Consider the following 23,808-nt stretch of genomic DNA (forward strand, 5'->3'; position numbering starts at 1 on the left):
GGAGGAGCAGCAGGTGCTAAGGCCCAGAGATGTAGAAGATGGGCCTCTTATGGGAGTTGCGAGTGGTTTCACGTGGCTGTAGCCGATGTGGAGTAGGAAGGGACCTGGAAGGAGATGAGAGGTGCTGAAAATTAGGTTGGTACCAGCAGCTTACAAAGGGCCTTTCAGGTAGATTAGGGAGTTTAATTTTATCCCAAACACCATGGGTAGCAAATGTGATGTATTTTAGAAAGATTGATCCAATTGTGCTCCAACTGTGGATTCTTGTTCAAGTTTCCTTCACTGTTTACTTGGACTGTACAATTGATTCCTTAGATATCCCGTATAGATGAAGGCTCTTTTATAAAGGCGCATCTCCGCTCGTCATGACCCAGCTTAGCCCCATAGCAGCTGCCCCTTTCCCTTACCATGAAGTCCACAGGCCTCACGAGTGCCCCCTGCTTACCCTGCCACCTGACCATGAACAAGTCTCTCCTTTTGGTCACTGCTGCCCTTTCTTCCATTCCCTGTCCTTGCCTGATGCCTGGTCCCTTGGAGCCTGTTCTGTCTATTGGGAGCAATCTCTCCCCCAGCATATCATCAACAGCAGGTCCCAGCTTCCCCACCCACCTCAGGGGCCTTCCCTGATTCCCCAAAGTCAGTCAGTCCTACAGTGAGAACCGGGGACAGCACTGTGCATTTCTTGTTCCTTGTCCTCGTTCTTCTTTGCAATTGTTTGATATTTGTCTTTCTGCAAGCTCTGGAGCTTTCCAAGGGCTGGGCCTCAGCTCCCCTGTTTGCCATCTTGTCTCCAGTGCCCAGCAGGACACCAGGCAGTATTTGTGAATGGATGGAGGTAGGGGGATTCATTTAGAATTTTCTTGTAGGAGATCAGACGAGAGAGAAAAGGGCTGAGTAAAGCCAGTGGTGATGGGGATGGAGAGGAGGGGACTGCGTGGGGCCTTGTCTCTGGGGTGGTACACACTGGGTCATGCTGGATGTGGCGTCCTGGAAGAGTGGAAAGAGGCAAGGATGATGTGAGGGGCCGCAAAAACATTTCATTCCCTCTCCCCACCTCCTTACCCCTGCCCATAGAAAAGGGAACAGTTTTGCTCTCTGTGACTCGCTGTGCTGCTAGCCTCCCCACAACAGCCTCCCAAAGGAGGAGGATTTGCTAATCACTGGTCTTAGCCTGGGACCTGGATTAGTGGGCAGGGTCTGGTCCCAGCTCAGAAATTTCATCACCATGCACAGTCACTTTCTTGCTCTTCCTGTCTTTTTGCAGACAGCCCACCTGGACTAGAGCAGGCCTTGCCAGCCCTGGGGGCTGCTTCCATTTGCTGCCCCTCTCTGTGTGTGTCTGGGTGATGTCAGACCAAGGCTTGCTCTCAGGTCTCATTGCCATGCATTCAGTGTGGAAGAGAAGACAGCAGCGTCCTCCCTCAGACCTCTTGGCCTAAGGCACCTTGTCCAGGCTCTGCCCAGGGGTTCTTTGTTCTTGGTGGGCTGTTCTCAGAATTCAGACCCCTGAGAGGATGAAATGAGAGATGAATCCTGGCCCTCCAATTCTCTAATAGCTACAAGGTCCAAGTTCCAAAATATTAGTGAAACACCCTAACATTTACCTAATGCACCTAACACAGCTAAGTAATAAGCAGAATGATAATGTATAAGTTCCCCAGAGTCCTTCCCTGCTGGGCTGGTGTTGAGGTCAGTTCTCTCGAGGCTCACTTCCTAAGTTGCGCCTTAAGATTCTTTTGTTTTGAATTCAGTGGATCTAAAATTAGACTGGGAGCATTTCTTTTTGATATGTCTAAATTTGGGGTAATAAATGACAAATATGTAATATAAGGATGTGCCAATGGGCTGCAACCTGCTGAATGATCTTAATAATTTACTCTCTCTGGTCATTTCTTTTAATCTTTAAATGTTTACATTTATATGCTAAAATGTGTAATATGTGCCAGAATGTTCAGATTGTGACTATCACAACACTCCAATTTGGGATCTCCAAGGAAAATTCTCGTCCAGTCAGGAAAACAAAACCACACTAGATGTTTCAAGCAGATGGCATTTAATACAGAGGATTAGTTACACAGGAATTGGAAAGCTGAAATAACCCGAGAATTAATCATTGCAAGAACAGCTACTGCCTGCAAGGCTGAGGGAACAAGAGAAGAGGTGGTCTCACTTAGGCTAGGAGGGGCCCTGCAGGGGCAGTACTCAGACTCCTGAGAGAGGCGTCGACGCAGCAGGACTTGCCATGGCTGAGGGGACACGAGGATAGAGGGTGGAGTGTGGCATGGCTGGTCGTCTGACCACCGAGGGTCATGACGCAGCTGCTGCTGGCACCTCTGTGAGGTGAGCAAAGCTGAACCTTGAAGGGCATGCAGGGAGGCTGGTCTTAGCGGTACCCAAGGAAGCTGGGGGCAGGAGCCATCCTTGTGCAGCTCTCTCCCTTCTGGCTTCCTATCTCCATCTCCCTTGAGTCCTCCTTTGCTGAACCAACAAGAAGCCAGCAGGCGGGGGTGCCTGGAAAGAGTGGTCTGGAGAGCCCAGCCCTAGCATTGCAGAGTGTGTGTGGGTGGCCCAAGCTGAGGGGCCATAGTGAATGACCAGATTCACAAAAGCAGATTTGTGGACAGGCCAATTTTGAGGCTCCACAAAATCACTCCCACCTTATCCAGAGATTAGGCCTCCTGGGTTGTATTCTGATAAGCTTATTTTGTAGAAGTCCAATAAAGTTAAGTCCCTGCATATGGGAAGGAAGAGAGTGTACGTTCCCACTTGCCAGTCACCAGAGAACAGGCAGGTCATCATTTGGGCCAAAGGGTGCGAACAGTAGAGCTTAGACAGGAGGGGAGGGAACACCTCCTTCTCTCTGGGCTGCAGGCTCTTCAGTTTGGACTTGAAGAGGTCAGCACGTCAAGAGGGCACCTTCTGGTGGTGGATGCTGCAGACAACCTCTCCTTCCCTACTCAGCGGGGGGCTGCAGCAGAGCTGAGTAAGCCATTCACTGCCTGTGCCCAAGGACCTTGGCTTCCTTTAACTCTCTGGGCTCATAGCCTGTTTATCCAAAGAATCCAGCCTGGTCTTAGTTCTGTCCTGAGAAAGAAGACTTGAACTGTGGCCCATGAGTTCATCGTGGTGGTAGCAGGTTAACGTGGGGAGCATGTGTACTCCAAGACTACTCCAAGCGAAAGGGTGCCTAGGCCACTCTTCCTCCCCTATGTAAGCATTCTCTTTGTTGCCAGTCTCAGAAATGCGGGGCTTGAATTTATTAATGAAAACTGGGAAGAAGACCCTCAGGGTTGCAGGGGGCGGTAGGAGTAGAACTTGGAATTCCCCTCCAGACATTTCTTTGTCAAGTGGTTCTTTTCGGCATCTCTCTGCTGTGCCAGCCTCTGTCGATCCCAGAGTCCATCCTCCTTGGAGATGCCCGTGCGGTGCCAGAGGGCTCTGGAGTTGTGAGTCTGTGGGAACACTCTTCATGCAAGGCACACATCTCCCACTCCGCCCCCAGCCCCAATCGCACCATTTCTCTTGCTCGCTTCATTTAAAAGTGAGAGAAGATGCCATATGCAAGTGTCCCGGGAAGATGGAGACAAGAAATTACACTGAAGTCATGTCTAAACGGGTGATAGCAGATTCTTTGCTGACAAGGTTGTTATTGCCAGTAGGTGTGAGGGCGCTGGGCATGTGAGGGGAGGAGGAGGATGCTGGGCAGGGGTTAAGTGTGCACAGAGAGAGATTTGGGGGAAAGGTGGGGAGACACTGCAGTCGTCAGTGATTTTTACCTAAGGCTCAGCTGGACTCCAAAGTGCTGTCTCTTTCTGACCTTTGCCAGCCTGAGCTGGCTGCATGCAGGCTCCATCTCTCAGAGGAGAGGCTGTGATCAGGGAGAATATGTCCACCACAGTCCATCCCTCATTGACTCTGAGGCCCTTGGAGATTATCCTGTGTAGCGTTTCTCAAGATTTTTTAGCACAAGCCCTCTGCAGTGTGCTGTCCCCACCAGCCAAGAGGATTTGGTGTTTAGGTGACGGAATGTGCTTTCTAAAAGTCTGTGTGTCTCCCTTCTTACTTCCCCTCTCTGTTAAGAGCATTGCTGGCTTTGTTCAACACTGTCATTTTACAAATGAGAAAATCCAGGCTCAGGATGGGGAGGGGGTCACACATATGCTCATAGCAGAGCTAGGTGGGATCTCAAGGTCTCCCCCCATCCTACAGCTCAGCTCCCTCCTAGACATCCCCCAGCACTCGCTTCAAGGTGGGGCCCCGAGTCTGGCGAGCCCCACTTGGCCAGACTTACTGTGAGTGCTTACTAGGGAAAAACGGTATTAAAAATATCGCCCAAGGTACTACTGTATTGGCTAAAGAAACAACACTGAAAAATCAACTCCACGGCATGAATGCCAAGCATGGGATAGGGAGATGGGAAGCCAGAAGGGAGAGAGCTGCAGAAGGATGGCTCCTGCCCCCAGCTTCCTTGGGTACTGCTAAGATCAGCCTCCCTGCATGCCCTTCGAGGTTCAGCTTTGCTCACCTCACAGTATGAGGATGAGGCACTGAGGTCTTACCCAAGGTGAAGCTCCACAATAGACCAGCGGGAGCAAGTGGAAAGAGGCTGTGTGGCCAGGGCCCATCCGGGGCTCATGGTCTTGAGTTGAAACTATCCCTGACATAGAGCCCTGCTCTCAGAAAGGCAGCCTGAGAGGCAGGGAACTCCCCACATGGGTTTGCTCTCCCCTTTGTACCCCCACCACCCTAGCCCAGGCTCCCTCCTGGCCATGCTCTGTCACAACTATTTATCTTGGTGATCTACTTGTAAAACACAGGGGTGTAGACAGGGCATCTGGCTGGCTGCAGGTACTGTGCCTTTGCCTCTGGGTGTCTAGAAGATAGGCGTGTGTGCGTACATGGACAGACATGCGTATGTGCACGGGCAGACGTGTGCATGGGAAGGCATGTGCGTGTACAGGGCAGGCATGCGTGTTCATGGCAGATGTGTGCATGTAGCTTATTTGGTGGCTGTCATCCAGGCAGGCATGCTCTCAGTAGACAGCACAGCAGAGACCATACTTTCCACTTTGCTGGGCACTGTCCGTGCAGCCCCATGTCAAGAGGGGGAGCTCCTGATGCCACCTGCACCCAAGGAGCCCAGCCTTTCTCCTTGGTTTGGGAGACAGCGTGTAGGGCACTGGCACTCATTCAGGTGGGCAATGCCTAGGTCCACGGCCCTGAGGTTGTGATTCAAACCATGCAGCCCAAGACCCCCAGTGTTACTGGCCGTACTTTTCCACTTTCACAGCTCCGTTTCCTCACTGAGGTGAGAGGTCTGCAGGAAGCTGTTCCAGTAGCCAAGAGCAGTGGCTGGAGCAGTGGCTGGAGCAGCAGCAACGGCAGCAGCAGGAGCAGCACTGGCACCCTCCAAATTGGGACTCTAGCCCTTTAAATCTGCTCAGTTACCAAAAAAGAAGAGGCATCAGACCCTGTTAATTAAAGCTCGTCCCGGTCCATCATTCCGAGGAGCTGCAGTGCTCTGCTCCTTCCCGATGGCTTAGAAATTCTCCTTAACTCCCAGCCATGGATCTTGGCGAATTTCCCCCGAGATCAGCAGGAGGTATGATCCTTGTCGATGGCACTCTGGGGCTTGTGTGGCTCTAAATCAATAATGCAACTGACTGCATGGACGCTGCCTGGCCCCCCTTGCTTTCCCTCTTCCCCTCCGCCTCCTCTCCAATTTCCAAGCTTGTGTTTAGTTGAGATGAAGCAAGTTGTCGTGGGTTTCGGAGAAAGGGGAGGGGTCAAGGGGGTCTGGAGGTAACTCCTAACGTGTTTGTTTTGGCCTTGGCTTCACCCAGCTGCCAAAGTGGCTTGGAGGAGCTTGGAAACGTGTTTCTTCAAGCTTGGGCTCATGCAAACCCATTTCCTCCTGGCTGAGTCCCTTCCCTCAGGTTATAATTAAAAGGGCAGAACCCTGACTGGTCTTGCTTCTTAAATCAGTGAGCTGCCACTTGGTCAGTCTGAAGATGTCTGTGTGGCTGTTCCTCTGTGTTATTGGAAAACTCATTCCATGCAACTTTATGTTCGTAAATTGTCCTGGCAGGAACACGGCGCTGTCACCTGGCCTCCAGTCTCCCCGTCCCTTTGCTTTGATGCTGGTAGATTAAATCCTTGCTGTAGGATTTCAGGAATTCATAGTCTTTTCCCTGTGCCTTTTGAGGAAACTCACTTCTAGCCGAGTGTAAGGTTCTGTTGAAAAGAGTTGTTTTTATTCAGGAATCTGTTCCAGCCTGGCAGTGAGAGGGAGGAAATTGATCTTCTTTTCCGTTGCATTTTGTAAATTGTACTCGGGCCCAGAGAACATCTATCTGCAAATCCTTCATTGATTTGTTTTCGCCCCCACAGCTTCCTTCTGGGTGAAATGCTCTTCTAGAGTCATACCCGAAGGAAAGGTTTCCTTTCAGTCAGCTTGACACGACTTCACAGATGTCCCTGAAAGCCAGGCCCTGGCAGAGGGAACCATTGTTCCTCATCGTCCTGAGTAACAATCCCCAGGAGCCCAGAACGTGGGTCCCTGTGCCTTGAGGGAGAGCGTCCCGGGCTTCCGGTCCCCTGAGAAGAGGAGCTTGGAAGAGAAAGCCCTTTCACTGATTTTTCCAGGGGCTTTAATACACTCTGGATGATTAACATTGCTTCTCAAGTCTTGAAAGGGATCTGAGCCAAAACACAGCTCACGGAAGTGGGGATTTCCCCCAAAGTTATTGCCTGTAGAGTCCTAAACTGTTTACACAACAGTAGTTTATGGTGTGTGCAGCTAAATCCTTTCCAGGCCCCCAGCGAAGGGTGGGAACTTCTCTGAGGGAAAGTTGTGGAAGCTGGCATATCTGCCTCTCACATACTGTGGGTGCGATGTGATTCATATTCTCAGAATAATAACACTCTCAGCTGTGGCAGAAACGCTCTGCCTAGGAGAGACTATTCAAAGCCTACCAATGAAGCACCTTTGATGCAATTCCTCATCACTGTGCCCATCGGTGGATTCGTGTGATAATTTGAAGATTCTGGGGGAGGGACCCAGGGAGAGGTGTTTCCTGGAAACAAAAAGCCACAGTGGAAGCAGGGTGAGGGCAGCCCCACACAGGAAGAAGAGAGAGGCTGTGGGAGGCGGCAGTGTGGGCTTGGGGCCTCTTCCAGGCTTTGCCTGCAGCTGGTCTGTGAAATGGCTTCTTTGAGGGTCAGCTCTCACTGGAGTTAGGGATGTAAGCCAAAGTGTGGCCACAGTGAGCAGGGGTCTCCCCTGAGCTCCTGCTTCTCCCTCCACTCCCTGGGGTCTGAGCGTGCTAGGCCCTCTGCCTCTCCGTGCACTGTGGCCCAAGTGTTAACACCCTTCTGCTCTCTAGGGGAAGCCAAAAGCCCCTGGCCCTCACAAAATGCCTCCCAGAGTAGGGAGAGGCCTGGCATAGATGTCGCTCACTGTGTCCTTGGACTGGCGATGCCTATTAACAATAAGTGAACACGTAGACTGTTCCTTTATGTCAACTTTTCTTTTCAACTTAATGATATGTGTTTGTGTGTGCTTCATTTGTAAATTTATTGGATGGCAGTTGGCTTTCAAGGAGCTGTAAACAGATCCCAGTAGAGTTTGTTTAGACTTGGCGACTTTGTACATTTCTGTGGGCTGTGGGTATTCTTTTCATGGCCTTAGAGGGTGTTCCTATTACCAAGGTGCTGGCGTGTAAAAGGCATGGCCTTCGGGGAATGACAGATGTCACTGGAATCTTAGCTCCACCACTTTTTCGACTGTGGCCTGGGCCGCTTATCTAGTCTCACTGAGTCTCAGTTTATTCATCTGTAATGTGGTAAAGTTGCCAGGATTAAATGGAATAATTTAGCTGGAGTCTGTGCCTGCTTCAGGTACAAAAGAAATCGCTACTCTTTGCTTCCAATGAAGGCAGCTGCCTTCAGTTCAGTAAACCGTAACACAAAGTGTGGAACCATTTAAATAGCTCCAATGGCTCCTTCACGGACCCCCGGACAGTGCCTTCTCTGAAGGTAGAGGTGACTTCTTCCATGTCACCACACCTCCCCCAAAGGCTGGTGCAGGGCCTGGCATGGCACCGAAACTACGTAGAAGTTTATTGAATGAATACATGATGGTCTGTGGACATTTAACCTTCAACGTAGGTGATTTTTAATGACTAAATGAAACCAGCTCTCATTCAGTTTACTTTAGAAATGCTGCTGAGCCAGACAGATCAAGGAGTCCCATGACTGTAATAAATTTGGACTAAAATGTGTCTTTTTTGTGGGGAAATTTGAACCGTAATAAAAAACTTCTCCTGCACTAGGACATGCAGCAGGTGCCTGTAGACTCCAGGAGTGTCCTTGAAGCCATTCTGATTGCTGAGTGTCGAGGTGACTTCTGCTTTCCCTCATCATGTGCTTCTCCCTCTTTTTTATGCTTTGAAGAAAAGAAGCTCTGAAAAGGGAAATCAGCTCTGTCACTCTGCCGTGTGAACAAGTTAATCTACATACTGATCCATGAATCAGTAAGATGAGCTGTATGTCGACAGTACTTATTGGGGAAAGTCATTGATTTAATAAATGTTTGCCAAAGATAATAATAATAACATTCACCAAGCGTCTCCTTGGCTAGGGGCTGGAGGTACCAACTGGAGGGTGACAGCACCTCTGCTCTCAAGTAGGTGGCAGATGAGTGAACAAATGAGTGAGTCTGGTACAGGCTATGAGAGGCAAGGGTCCAGTGGACCATGGGAGCACAAGAGTGGGACCTACCCCACCTTGGGCTCAGGTCAGCTTCTTGGGCTCAGGTCACTCATTTGGGCGACCCCCAAAATGAGTCCCAAAAGAGGTGACTTCTGAAGAGCATGCTTGGAAGAGGAGGTGGCACATGAGAAAACCAGATGTGGAAGAGCCACTGTAGGTGGTGGTGGGTCATTCCATCCAGCTGTGTTCTGGAGGGCAATGTGGTCATAGAGGAGGTCAGAAAGGTGGGCAGGGGCCAGACCCCAAAAGCCCTTTTGTGCTGGCAAAGGAGGGGACTTTCTTTGGAGGGAGATAAGAGTCACTGAGGGATTTTAAGCAAGAGAATCACTTGGGAAAATTGAATTCAACAAATATATATTAAGCATCAATCATAGTACCTAGAACACCGAGGATGCAACAGTGAACACAACAGACAGGAACCCCTGACCCTGTGGAACCTTCATCCAGCAGGGAAGAGGAAAAGTAAGCAAGAGAAAGATAAATTGTAAATAGCATGTTAGGGAGAGAAATAAATAGAGAAGGAGGATAGGGTGCAGGGACAGTGCTGGGGCCTGGGTGTGCACAATCTGAAGCAGGATGGAGGCAGAAGGAACTGTTGGAATAAAGACTCTTGGAGGTGTCGTAAGAACTTTGGCTTTTTACTTTGTGTGAGATGGAAGTTAACACTGGGTTCTGAGCAGAGGAAAGACATTTAAAAATGATCCTTCTAGAGGCCGGCCCAGTGGTGCAGCAGTTAAGTTCACACGTTCTGCTTCAGTGGCCCGGGGTTTGCCAGTTCAGATCCCGGGTGCGGACCTACACACTGCTTGTCAAGCCATGTTGTTGCAAGCGTCCCACATATAAAGTAGAGCAAGATGGGCACAGATGTTAGCTCAGGGCCAGTCTTCCTCAGCAAAAAGGAGGAGGATTGGCAGTAGATGTTAGCTCAGGGCTAATCTTCCTCAAAAAAAAAAAAAAGGAAAAAACAAAAAAAAAAAGAGAGAAAAAAAGAAGATCCTTCTAACTACTGTGTTGAGAAAAGATTGTAGATGGGAAGGGTGGAAGCAGGAAGACCAGCCAGGAGGCAAAGACAAAATCTTGGTGAGGGCTGGCCTGGTGGCGCAGCGGTTAAGTGCGCACGTTCTGCTTCGGTGGCCCAGGGTTCCCCAGTTTGGATCCTGGGTGTGGACATGGCACTGCTTAGCAAGCCATGCTGTGGTAGGCGTCCCACATATGAAGTAGAGGAAGATAGGCATGGATGTTAGCTCAGGGACAGTCTTCCTCAGCAAAAAAGAGGAGGATTGGCAGTAGATGTTAGCTCAGGGCTAATCTTCCTCAAAAAAAAAAAATCTTGGTGAGAAGGGATGGTGACTGGACAAGGGGTAATGGTGGAGGTGTGAAAAGTGCTAGGATTCTGGACTTTTTTTCTTTTCTTCTTCTTCTTTTTTTTTTTTAGGATGGAGGCAATGGGATTTGCTGATGGATTGGGTGGTTGTGTGAGAGAAAGAGATGAGTCAAGGATGACTCAAGCTTCTTTGGCCTCCGATGGGGACGACTGTGGGTGGAACAGGTTTGGGGGAAGATCAGGAGTTCGGTGTTTCTCGTGTTAACTTTAAGATGTCTGCCGAGCATCCTGGCAGAGATGTTGAGTAGGCAGCCCTGAGTTCACAGCAGAGATCTGGGCTGGAGACAGCCTTGGGAGCCATCAGAGTACAGATGGTATTTAAAGCTTTATCAGATGAGATCATCAAGAGATGGATTATGGATGGCGAGGACAAGGACTGAATTCTGAGACATTACATCTATTTACAGCTTAAAGAGAGGAAGAGAAACCAATGAAGGAGCCTGAAGAAGAGGTGTCTCTCCTGTTTAACAGAATGCACCCCCTTCCTGCATTCTATCTCCTCTCCTCTCCTGGGAGTAGAGTCATACGTCTCCCTCCCCATTTTCAACTTGTCCTTTCTCCTGGCTTCTTCCCGCCTCCTTCGAGACCTGCTCAGGTCTCTCTCATTTGAAAAGAACCTTCCTTGACTTCTAAGTCCTCTATTCACTGTTATCCTATTTTTCTCTTTTTCTTTACAAATAAGCTATTATTTCTTTCAAGATTAATCAAACAACTATTATATGCTAGGCATGAAGGATATAGAGACAAAAAAATAGACTTTATTCTACTTGAAAGAATATCTATTTATTTCTACCTGTCTGCTTCCATAAAGCACTTTGGATAGCATTTTGGCTGTGTATATCGAATGAAATATAAAATATATAATCATAAACTAAGGATAAAAATTTTGTGCCAAGGAAAATACAATTTAGAATAGAAGAGCAGGATCAGGAAAAACACCCAGAATATGCAAATAAAAGTTAAAGGGTGTATAAGAATATAATAGAGGGCCAGCCCCATGGCCTAGTCATTAACTTTGGTGTGCTTCACTTCAGCGGCCCAGGTTCAGTTCTCAGGAAAGGACTCACACCACTTGTTGGCAACCATGCTGTGGTGGCAACACACATACAAAATAGAGGAAGATTGCCACGGATGTTAGCTCAGGGTGAATCTTCCTCAGCAAAAAAAAAAAAAAAAAAAGGATATAATTGAGCCACCAATCTGATCAGCACTTCCTGCTCAGAAAAAAGAAAATGGGAATTCCTTTAAAAATTTACTGAAGTATAATATACACCCCCCAAATTTTCATGTCATAATTATGTGGCCCCATACATTTTTGAAAACTAACACCCTATCTAAGCAGCACCCAGATCAAGAAGTCAGACATGATTTGCACCCAAGACTCCCCTCACCCTTTGGAGTCATTTCTGATCAGTGTTCCCCACAGGGGCTGATGTGATTGATTTGCCTGTTTCAGACTTTTGGGGAATTGCTTTTTGAGTGCCAGTGTCCATGAGATGATATGCTAGTTCCTCAAGGAAAACAAAAGTTTTCTGGCATTTAATTCTAAAAGAATATTTTCTTCTGGAGTTTACTTTAAGGGACACTGGAAAAATTAGGTAGAGTAAACGTTGTCTATGTCCAACATATGTTAGGTAGCATACATATACACGTGCACGCAGAATGAAACATAAGATGCAAAATTATAAACTAAGGGTAAAAAGGGGAAAAGAGAGGCAGTTATTTAAGCATCACTGGAAGCTGACCAGAGACAGTCAGAAGGTAGAATCTGGAGAGAATGGGGTTAAATGCCAGAGAGATCACACAACCCAGGAGCTGGGGAGAAGCCTTCCAACCTGGACAGTAGCAGGTGACTAGCAAAGTTTCCTCCAGTGACGAGGCAGGAGCCAGGTTGGGGGAGGTCAAGGAAGGAACTGGAGCTTTGAGGTGATAGCTTTGAGTGGAGACAGCTCTTTCAAGAAGGGCCATTCTCGTGGGAAGGAGAGAGGGTGGCAGGCAGAGGGAGGGTGCTGTTTATTTCTCAATAGAATGGGAGAGACTTAATCATGTTCTTGGAGAAAGAGGTAGTCCAGAGATGTTGGAGAGAGAAAAGAAAATTAAAGAAGCAAGGACCGAGGTGGTAAATGCTCATATTGTGCACACACACACTAACACACACACACATACACACACTCAACCTAACTTGGTTTCTCACTCTCTTTAACTTCTCCTGGTCATAGACCCGTCTTCTTGGCATTGTTCTCTTTTGTTCCGAGGCTAAGATGCCCTTAGCAACCACACACCCAAGTGGGGGCTCTAGGATGTGTCCACTCGGGCCTCTCCCTGCAGAGGGGGGGACTGTGGGGTATCTGCTGGACTTAATTTCAGCCATCAGTTCCAGAATGGCAGGGATGCAGGAGGCCTTAGTGAGTGTCCAGCTCGTGTCATTATTTTCCACGTGAAGAAACTGAGGCCCGAGTTTTCCTGGCAAGGTGGAGACAGTAGCGGCAGAGCTAACCCACAGACCTCTGGACGGCTCCTTCAACAGCATTTCCAGAACTCTCCCTCTTGATCCCTCAAACCTGAATTTTTCTCAAATTTCAGCATGCATCAAAATCACCTGGAGGGTTTGTTAAGCCATAGATTCCCTGGGTCCCACCCCCAGAATTTCAAATTCAGCAAGTCTGGGGTGGGGCTGAAAGTTTGCGTCTCCAACTGGTGGCCACACTTTGAGAACACTGCTGGGGAGGTGCTGTAGGCAGGGGAGGCAGTAGGAAGGAGGAGAGAGGGAGGGAGGAAAGCTGGACCTGGCCCTTAGGAGTGTTTCCTTTGGGCTGATCTCATTTCCCTCAGGTCGGGCCTGAATGAGGAAGGGGTGGCCAGCTGCCAGCCTGAGAAGATGAGCCATTCCACCTTCTAGTCGCCAAGAGATCCAAGGAATGCAGTGGGGCAGGCTGCACTCTGAGACTAATCCCAGCAGAGCAAGGCTGTCCTTAAACACAGCACAGTCGGGGCTATTCCATCGCTCCGGCCTGTCTCTAGGGGAGAGAATCACAGGGAAACCCGCTGGCTGCTCGGACCCAGGCTGGGACTCCCAGGTGACACTCCGCTTCCAGCCAATTCTGAGGGCTGCTTGCCCTCCCCTATGCCCAAGGAGAGGAGGGGCGCCTAGCTGGGTGTGACCCAAGGTTTTTCCTCTGCATATTCCATTATCTGGGCGCTCAGAGCATATGTCAAGTGAATTCTGTGTCTCTGGCAGGTTATTATGCACTGAATTAGTGTGGTGAAATAAAAACTATAATAAAGCTGTACCAGACTCTTAAATTGTTAAAATTTATTATAAAATGTGCATAGTTATTAACTGATTTTTGCCTGTGTGCGTTTGCCTGCGCCTGAAGCCAAAGAAGATGAAAAGTGACTCTGTCAGAAGGAGGCCGAGAGTTGGCTCCTGGAATTCTCCAGAGAGTCCCAATGGGGCAGCAAATTCACAAATTCACGGAGGACACCACTGGCCTCTCACTGATGGCTGCTGCTTCTCCCTGGCGCCGCCTGGGGCTCTCCAGGCTGCACGTCACAGGCCCACGGGAGGAAGCCCGTCTGTCCACTGCAAGGAGGTCCCGGGAGGGCGGAGGGAGGGGTGGATAAATGGGGCCTCGAGTTTCACTGGCATGTTTACAATCAGGAGGCCTGATTACTCACCCCCTCTAATCTGGGGACCGAATGTTCAAGCTCAGGAAAGCTGCCGCAGATGGGCTTCCACCACATTCTCTTCTGCCATATCCGCAGGCCTGTTTCCTATTCTGGCTTTTGAGAACTAAATGAAGGTGCCAGATTTTCCTCAGCTCAGCTAAGGCTGTTTCCTGATTGGTCCATCACCAAGGAGCCGGTCGCTGGGCTGTCTGGGTCTCCCAAGCATTCTCCAGAAATGAAGTTAGGGTGTTTTCCTTGCTCTCAACTCTGGGGGAATTTGGAGGATGATGTCTTCTCTGTTGTAGAGAGAGATGCTCTGTAGGATGGAAGCAGGCGCCTAACTCCCAATGCATAATTTGAATCTAGTCCCAGGTCTTTTTTTTTTTTAATTATTATTATTAAAGATTGGCCCTGAGCTAATATCTGTTGCCAATCTTCTCTTTTCTTTTTCTTCTTCTCTCCAAAGCCCTCCAGTACATAGTTGTATATTCTAGTTGTAGGTCCTTCTTGTTCTGCTATGTGGGATGCCCCCTCAGCACGGCTTGATGAGCGGTGCTAGGTCCGTGCCCAGGATGTGAACCAGCAAAACCCTGGGCCGCCGGGGTGGAGCATGCGAACGACCCCCCACCCCGGGTGGCTGTCTTGACCCTGGCTCCAACCCCTTACAGGTGCTTTTGAGCAGATGGCGGCATCCTCACTGGATGAGGATAGAAGATAACAAGATTACATGAATATGTAATAAAGTGAAATCTAGTTAGTTCATCAGCATCATCTCTTTGCCCAGGCAGAGTGATTTCCTAGTTTTAACAGACAGTGAAATTGCTGATGTGTGAGCTGATGCCTGCTAAAATAGATCATACAGTGGCCAATCTGAGAGAGCCATGGTGCACTGCAGACACCCCACGTTTAGGATCCATTTATATGTTCTCCACCTTGTTCCAGAAAGAATGCGAGGCAGTTTGCAAAGATACATACCCAATTGCAAGACATAATTAAATGAAAAATAAATGGGCAAAGAAAATAAGACAAAAGGAAAACAAGACAGAGGAAGCAAGAATGCAGCCAGGAATGAGGTTAGGACACAAAATTCATGACATCAGACCCTGTGTATTTGCTAGAGGTGGAACTCTGGGGCAGCCCTGAGCTTTCTCTCAAGTAACACAGAGAGGGAAACAGTCTCTTGATGCAGACCCAGGGTCCATGCAAACCAGCTGCTCAGGGGAAGCACAGCTATTCCTGTTACTGGAGGCAGAGAGAAATATTCCGCATGGGTCCTCAAAGAGAGGACACCGTGTAATGCACCAAGCAGTGTCCTGAACTGCCTTATAGTCCATATGGCAAGGAGTTTAATAAGATTGTCTCTTCTAACATTCCTCAAGGTAGGGGGGATAGCTGGGAGACAGAGCTGCCCCAAAACACTCTCTGAAGGTCTGACTCAATCTTAGTCAGAGTTTAGATTATCTATGATAGGTTGTCTTTCCTTCAAGTCATTTTCCATAAGGAGTGATTCCATGGTGTGGTGTTAGAGGCTGCCACAGTGTTTAAGGTGTGTGTTTGTGTGTGACAGGGGGATGGTAAAGGATGGGGGTGCAATGAGGCTTCGTAGACTCCAAACCTTCAGCTTTGTTGCTGTCATTTTTCATATTGAGGTCCCTTATAAGATTTACTTGAAGAAAGGGGTCCCCCATAACCAGTAATAGCTTTAAAAACTATGGTTTAGAAAAATGGGTCAACTTAATTTGATGGGCGGTTGTTCTCCCAATGGTGTGAGCATTGGGCAATGAATTTTGAGGTAATTCTCCTTGACAAGTACTTGGAGGGCGGCTGCCCTGGGCTGCTGGTTGGGTACAACCCCATATGCTTTAACAGTTGGTGGAGCTGGAGGTGGCACTGCATCCTCTTATGGAAACTGAGGAGGTGACCAGGACACCTGCCTGAACAGAGCCCTATTCAGGATGCAGCTACTGCCAGACCGTTGTCTCTTCTGATTGGTTGGTGCTCCTCTAGCGTCTGTTTTGATTGGTGAGTGCCAGTGCCCTATGGGTTGTTTCACATTTTGAATATCACCCTGCCTGTAGCAGGGATGAGAAACTCCTCAAGGAGAGTTTGGGGTCCCATGTAGAGTCCAGACCAAGTGTCTAATGACTCCCCAAACTCTGACTGTGGCAGCAAAATTTAATCTAGAAAAAATTTAAACATTTACCTCAGTGATAAACTTCCCCATAAAAACCCATTTTATTTAACCTTAGACATCATGATTTCCTCTGATATTATCTGGGACACAAATTAAACACCTAGGTCCTGGAATGAGCTAACTTTATATGCATATTTTTGACTCTAAGGCAGTTAAATGATGTAAAATGTTTTCTGAAAAAATGATGACATTGGGTTTCAGAATAGCTGATCCACATGCTTTCTTTTTGGCAGTAATTGGAGATCAAAGCCATTGTCTATAGCAGCCACTACTGACTCATGACCATAAAACATGCCCTCTGTTCAAAAGAGAATAACGTTCTCTGTTAGTGTTCGGTTCATCTAGGAGGGACCTCAAGTCATAAAGATAGAAAATAAGGAGGAGAAAATATAATCCTGCTTTACACCACGTTCATATTTTGCGGTGCCTTCTATGCACCATTTGCTATTCTAGGAGCTGGGGAAAGAACAGGAACAGTACTGATTAGGTTCCTGCTCCTACAGAGCTCACATTCCAGGGGTGAAAGACACACAGTAAAAATTTAGCAAGTATTTCTTTTTATAACTTCGAGCTAATTCCAATATCTTAACCAGCTTGAGGTTGGTGTCCATCAATTGCCTTTTCTCTTGAGTTCAGATCCCATTTTCCTGTTTGTTTGTATGTCTAGTAATTTTGAATTGTGTGCTGGACTTTGTGAATGATACATGGTGGAGACTCTGGGTTCTGTTATGAGCATCTGAAGAGTATCAACTTGTTTTCAGTTTGTCTGTTTTAGCAGGAAGTTAGCTTGACTCTGCAGCAGCTGAGATGTCCACTCAGTTCTCTGAGGCTTAGCTGGGTGGCTGGAGTCTGCCCTGGGGGTAGATTTTGGGCTTAATTAGAGGTCTGCTAGAGTCACTGATGCTATTTGGGTCTCCTCCCTGTGACTCTCTCCTTTCTGGTTCGTCCCTCATCCTTTCTAGCTGCTGGCGATGCCCGGAACTCTGTCTTCTGGTTCCTCAACAGTAAGACTTCAGTTTCAGCCTCACAGGTCACTGATGGGGTGCTGCCCTCAGGTGAAAACCATAAAAATGAGAAATCACCCGGCACCTTTTCCTCTTCCAAATATCAACTCCCCTTCAGTTTCTTCCTGCTGTTAGTCAGTCTCAGTGCCTTTTGAACATTGTCATTTAGATATTGCCCAGAATTTATGATTGTTATTTGTAGGAGAGTTGGTCTCATTTGAGCTACTTTGCAATCATTAGAAGTAGAACTCCCAAATTTAGCAAATAAATAGACAGATAAATAGGTAAGATCATTTCAGATGGTGATAAATGCTATGATAGAAAAACATAGGACAGAGAGTGTCTGGAGCGTGCGGTGAAGGGGCCCTTCACCTGAGTGATTGAGGAGGGGCTCTCTTAGGAGGTGACATGGAACTGAGACCTGAATGATAAGGAGAAGCTCATGGATCTGGGCATGAGCACACCAGACGGAGCATCAGGCATACAAATGCTGCAGCAAGAAGGAGCATGGTGTGTTAAGAGGCAGGGATTAGGTGGTGGGACAAGAGAGCGGGTGGTCAGAGAGATGGGCAGCAGCTAGATCCCACAGGGCCTCGCAGACTATGGTAAGGCATTGGCATTTTATTCTACAGATGAGGAGAAATCATGGGAGGATTTTTAAGCAAGGCATGATGTGATCTATTTTATGCTTTCAAAAGATTGCTCCAGCTCTGGGGAGAACAGGCAGCAATGGAAACAGGTTGCCCTGGTCATCTGGTTCGGGGAGGACAGAGGCTTGGGCAAGAGTGACAGCCCACAACAGGCCCCACCCACTGTGGGCAATGGCCCGAGCAGTGGAGAGTCTGAATGAGCAGCAAACATCAGGGGTCAGTGCTGAGCATAGCTGGTCACTGTCCTCATGATGCAGGCTCAGGGAGCTGAGGAGTGGAAAGAAAGATTTCTTGGACTCTCAAGGTCTGGTAGTAGTGCTCCTTTATTTAGAGAATAGCATGGGGACAGGAGCCATGGGCAGTCAAGAGCTGCAATGGGTTGAGGGTAGGGCTAAATTTATAAGACATAGGTATGTGAGTTATTTCTTTACAAGACAAGGGAAAGATCATGTAAAAACGTCATTAAAATGGTATCAGAGCAGGTGGGGTCTGGTTATTGGGTGGTCCTATAACTTTGGCTAGGAATCAGGTTGAATCAGGACGTCCTACACTTCCCGGAGGATGATATAGATCAGTATGTAGGGCGGGATGCCTTGGGCTTCCCTCCCAGGGGCAGCCTTGATCCTCATCACCCAGAACAAAGGCCTGGTGAGGCTGACCAAAGTGGCTCCTAAGAGACCACTCCTAGGGTGATAAATTCAGCCCAGTGGTCACAGCCTCTGCCCAGCCCTGCCTTCCTCTCTGTGAGCCTGGCCTGGGAAGTTTGGCTCACAGAATTCAAGTGGAGAGCCAGCAGGCACTAGATGGGCTGACAGCCTCCTCAGGCTGGGCAGGGCCAGGCTACACCACAGTCTGGTCCCTCAGTCAGGCAAGGCTCTTCCATTTAGTCCCCGGGTCAGCAGACTCAAGCCTGGACCTCATATCCTGCCATGCATTCTTCACTTTCTGGAAGACAGTAGCAGAAAATCCCTCCTGGTTTCCCAGCCTAAGCTGGGGTGCCAACACAGCCCAACAGAGAAGCCCCCAACTGGGGCAGCAGCTTGCTTTCAGTCTGAGGCATTTTGCTCCCTCTCAGCTGGCATTCTTGACGTGTTTGGCTCCTTCAGAGGGTACCCTAAAGGGAGGAAGATTACAATTATCGGAACCTCTTCCCTAAAGCCAAGAGATAGCTGTCTCCCTGGGCTGAGAGGGGCAGAGGGCAGCCAGGCTTTGGCCTCTGTGTGCAGACAGGCCTGGATTCAAATCTGCCTCTGCCACTCTCCGGGTGTCTATCATCAGCCACATTCTGAAACCTTCCTAACTGTTGTTTCCTCATTCGTCAGTGGGAATAGGACACCTCATGCTTCATGGGGTGGCTGCAAGGATCAGAGGAGACACTAAATGAGACAATGATCGGCACAGTGTTCCACAGGACTTGATAACAGGAAGTGCTCAATCCATGTTAGCTGCAGTAATAATGAGGATATATATTACTTTTCATGATTAAGGATGACCGACCAACCAGGAGAATGTAGTCACAGTGCCGTGCAGACCCGAGGTGCCTAGAGCTGTGCTGGAACTCATGACCGATGAGGAGCACCATCATGGGCACCTGCCTCTCAGGGGTCATGGTCCCTGGTAGAAACTGGATGGGAGGAGCCCTCAGTGACGTTGTGTAGGTAGGACACACGCCATATCCAGCTCCCTCTCTGAGGTCCTGCAGGAACGTAAATGCTAAAGGAGGGATCGTGCCAGTGAGGCCTGGAGCCTGGGGATTGGTTAAATCACGTGCAGCGGCCTCATCCCCAGGAGAGAATACTGAGAGATGGGCCCAGCCTCCGACCTGCCAGAATCCTGAGAACTTTGCGGTTCATCCAGGACAAGCCTCTAGTTATTAAGGTTATTAAGTTATTAGAAAATAAGAAGGATGGGAAAAAACAATTCTGCTTTCCATCACACTTGTATTTTCACAGGGCCTATGATTTGGAGGTGAGATGGTTCTGAAATGCTGGGTGAGGTTACCTTGTCCAAAATTTATCTTCACAATTTAAGAATGCCATCAGATGGGGGCACTAAAAGTTTTAGCCCTGAATTCTAGAAATTTCAAACTTTAAAGCACTTAAAAAATGTAAAATCCCCAGATGGTACCAGTACGCTGAAGCCAGGCCTCTGCTTTAGGAGCCTCTGGAAGGAATGGGTCCTCCTCTGTAGACTCGCATACGGAGGAAAGGAAGCCTGGAGGAGCTGCCAGTAGAAATATCTTCTTAAAATCCCACAAAACAAGGGATTTTGCACAGTGCTGGTCTCCCTCTGTGGCCTTTCCCAGGAGGTTGGCTGGTCTTGGGGGTCCTGCGCAGAGGGAGGGAGCTGGGCCCCTCCCGCCTGGCAGGAGGGCACAAAGTTGGATGCCTGTGTTTTCCAGAGCAGCTGAATTATGAAATGTGAGGCCTCCTTCTGGTAGCCCTAACTGGCGTGGGGCATCAAGATGCGAAGCCCTTTCTGTAGAGTGTGTGTGTCCTCTGTAGGGAGGTAATAATTGCTGCCTTGCCCGAGGGGCAGCATCTCAGATGTCTGCTGTGGGAGGTTATCTGGAGAGCCAGCCCAGGACTGGAGAGAAGGTGGGATGCCTCCTCCCTTGCTGCGTGCAGCCTCACACTCCCTGCCCTGGGGCGAGGCTTCCTACTGGCTTCTCAGAAAAGCAAGAAAGAAAAGAATGATGAAATAGACCATTATCTTGCACCAGACACAAAAATTAACTCAAAATGGATTAAAGACTTGAACTAAGACCGAAAACCATAAAACTTCTGGATGAAAAAACAGGCAGTAGCTCTTCGAAATCAGTCTTAGCAGCATATTTTCAAGCACCACCCAAGACCAGGTAAGAGAAACAAAAGAAAAAATAAACAAACGGGACTACATCAAACTAAAAAGCTTCTGCACAGTGATGTGGGGTCGGTGAGCCGAGGAGTCAAAAGAAAGATTTCTTAGACTCTTAAGATCTGGCAGTAGTGCTCTTTTATTTAGATAATAGTGTAGCATGGGGACAGGACCCATGGGCAGTCAGAGCTTCTGCTGCCGCTGCTTCTGCTGCCCCCGCTGGCATGGGGACAGGGCCCATGGGCAGGCAGGGCCGCTACTGCTGCCCCCGCTGGCATGGGGACAGGACCCATGGGCAGGCAGAGCTGGTGCGTGGGGGCAGTCAGAGCTCCTGCTGCTGCCCCGAGTTGAGGGTTAGGGCTAAATTTAAGGCATAGGTATGTGAGTCATCTCTTTACGAAGACAAAGGAAAGAACATGAAAAAAAGTTAAAATGGTATCAGTGCAGGTGGGGTCTGGTCATTGGGTGATCCCATGACTTTTAGACAAGAATCAAATCGGATTAAGTAAAGGTTAGAAAGGTTAGACGCCACCACCCTAAACCAGTTACATGAGATTGCTAGACAGCAACCAACTTAAGTTCTTGCCTTCCCCATTAAGAGTTTCTAGGGACAAGGTCGTCTCTCCTCTTCTTCCTGGTACAGAGAGGGAGGCACCTTTTACAGGTAGAGATTTACCTTACAAATGTAAATGTGTCCCAACAAGGGCAAGTTCCATTCCCCAGAGCCTCCTTCCCTGTCCCAGCCCATCAAAAGCAATCAGCCCAAAACAATCCTGATGCCAAAGAGACATATCCTGGGGTGGCCAATTTCAGGTCCCTACAAGGTCATTCCCCCTTCCTTCACAAACGCAAATGTCTCAAAAGGGCAAGCAAAATTCCAGTCCTCGGAGCCTGCTTCTCATCTGCAGTTTTAAAAGTAACCAGCCTAAAATCCTCATCACACAGTAAAGGAAACCATTAACAAAATGAAAAGACAATCTAACAATTGGGGGAAGATGTTTGCAAACCATACATCTGACAAGGGGTTAATATCCAAAATATATAAAGAACTCATACATCTCAACAACAAAGAAACAAAAAAACCAATTAAAAAATGGGCAAAAGATCTGAACTGACATTTTTCCAAAGAAGATATGCAGATGGCCAATAAGCATGCAAAAATATGTTCAACATCGCTAATTATTAGGGAAATGCAAACCAAACCTACAATCAGATATCACCTCACTCTGGTCAGAATGGTGATAATTAACGAGACAAGAAATAGCAAATGTTGGAAAGGATGTGGAGAAAAGGGAACTCGTATACACTGCTGGTGGGAGTGAAAACGAGTGCAGCCACTATGGAAAACAGTATGGAGATTCCTCAAAAAATTAAGACTAGAGGTACCATACTATTCAGCTATTCCACTGCTGGATATTTATCCAAAGAACATGAAAACACGAATATGTAAAGATACATGCACCCCTATGCTCATTGCAGTTATTCACAATAACCAAGACTTGGAAACAACCTAAGTGCCTATCAAGAGATGAATGGATAAAGAAGATGTGGTATATATACACAATGGAATACTACTCAGACATAAGAAATGATGAAATCCAGCCATTTGTGACAACATGGATGGACCTTGAAGGTATTATGCTAAGTGAAATAAGTCAGAGGGAGAAAGTCAAATACCATGTGATCTCACTCAAGATAAAAACAACAACAAATGAATACATAGAGACAGAGATTAGGTCGGTGATTATCAGAGGGGAAGTAGGGAGGGAGAAGGGTGAAAGAGACAGGACACGTGTACAGTGACGGATGGTAACTAGTCTTTGGTGGTGAATATGATGTAGTCTACACAGAAATCAAAATATAATGATGTAGGGGCCAGCCTCGTGGCCGAGTGGTTATGTTCCCACGCTTCGCTGTGGTGGCCCAGGGTTTCCCTGGTTCGGATCCCGGGCGCGGACGTGGCACCACTCACCAGGACATGCTGAGGCAGTGTCCCACGTGCCACAACTAGAAGGACCCACAACTAAAATATACAACTATGTACTGGGGGGATTTGGGGAGAAAGAGCAGAAAGAAAAAAAGAAAAAGAAGATTGGCAACAGTTGGTAGCTGAGGTGCCAATCTTTAAAAAAAAAAAAAATATATATATATATAGATGTACACCTGAAACCAATGTTACTGCAATAAAATAAATAAATAAATAAAAAGAGTGATGACAGGACATAGTGGGAGCATGTGTACATGTGATGTGCACATGTGTACAGTGATGTATGAATGGTAGAAAGTAGGAAAATTGAAACGAGATTGAAAGAAAATTAAGAGGGAATAAAGAGAAGGGAATAAAATAGAAATGCAAATTCTGAATAAACACAGTAAAAAATAAGATTAGGTAATACAAATAAGATGAAATCGATGAGGTTAGTGCCAAAGATAAAGCCAACAAGATAAGAAATTAAAAATAGAAAGACTAGGGGCTGGCTCCGTGGCCGCGTGGTTAAGGCCACGTGGTTAAGTTCATGCGCTCTGCTTTGGCAGCCCAGGGTTTCCCCGGTTTGGATCCTGGGCACAGACATGGCACCGCTCATCAGGCCACGCTGAGGTGGCGTTCCACCTGCCACAACTAGAAGGACTCACAAGTAAAATGTACAACTATGTACAGGGGGGACTTGGGAAGGAAAAAAAAAAGAAAAAGAAGATTGGCAACAGTTGTTAGCTCAGGCACCAATCTTTAAAAAAAAAAAAAAAGACTAAAAACGAGAGAAACAAGATGAAAAGGTGGAAATTTGTACAAAGGATTAAGAATTAAAAACATGAGTGATAAATGTATTGAAATAGAATCTCACTGGGAGGGAATATTTTAAGAAGTCAACTGAAAGCACGATGCCAGTCACTTGGTGGCAGAAGCAAGAGCCTCTTGGGGCTGACAGTCCCCTAAAGAGAAGGAACCTGTTGGTGGGGGCGGGGAGGCAGGTCTGTAATGGTTTGGTTTGCAGAGCACTAGGGCTGCTCTTGAAAGGATGGAGACCCTCAGGAGAGGAGCCAGGCAGCCTGGGCCCTGCAGCTCCTCGGCCTCCTGTGACCGTGGGGGCTCTGTAGACAATTAGACCAAGGCGGGGTGGTCACTCAGGAATCTGCGTTCAGGACAGCTCCCCAACTACTGCCTGCTCTGCAAAGGTGCTAGGCAGAAAGGAAAGTGCAATTAGGACCTGCCCTGCCTGGGTCTCTATGCCCAGCGATACCCAAAAATAGGTCAGTCCAGCAGGCCTCATCAGCTCGTCT

Source organism: Equus quagga, chromosome 7, assembly GCF_021613505.1.
Source record: "Equus quagga isolate Etosha38 chromosome 7, UCLA_HA_Equagga_1.0, whole genome shotgun sequence".
Lineage (NCBI taxonomy): Eukaryota > Metazoa > Chordata > Mammalia > Perissodactyla > Equidae > Equus > Equus quagga.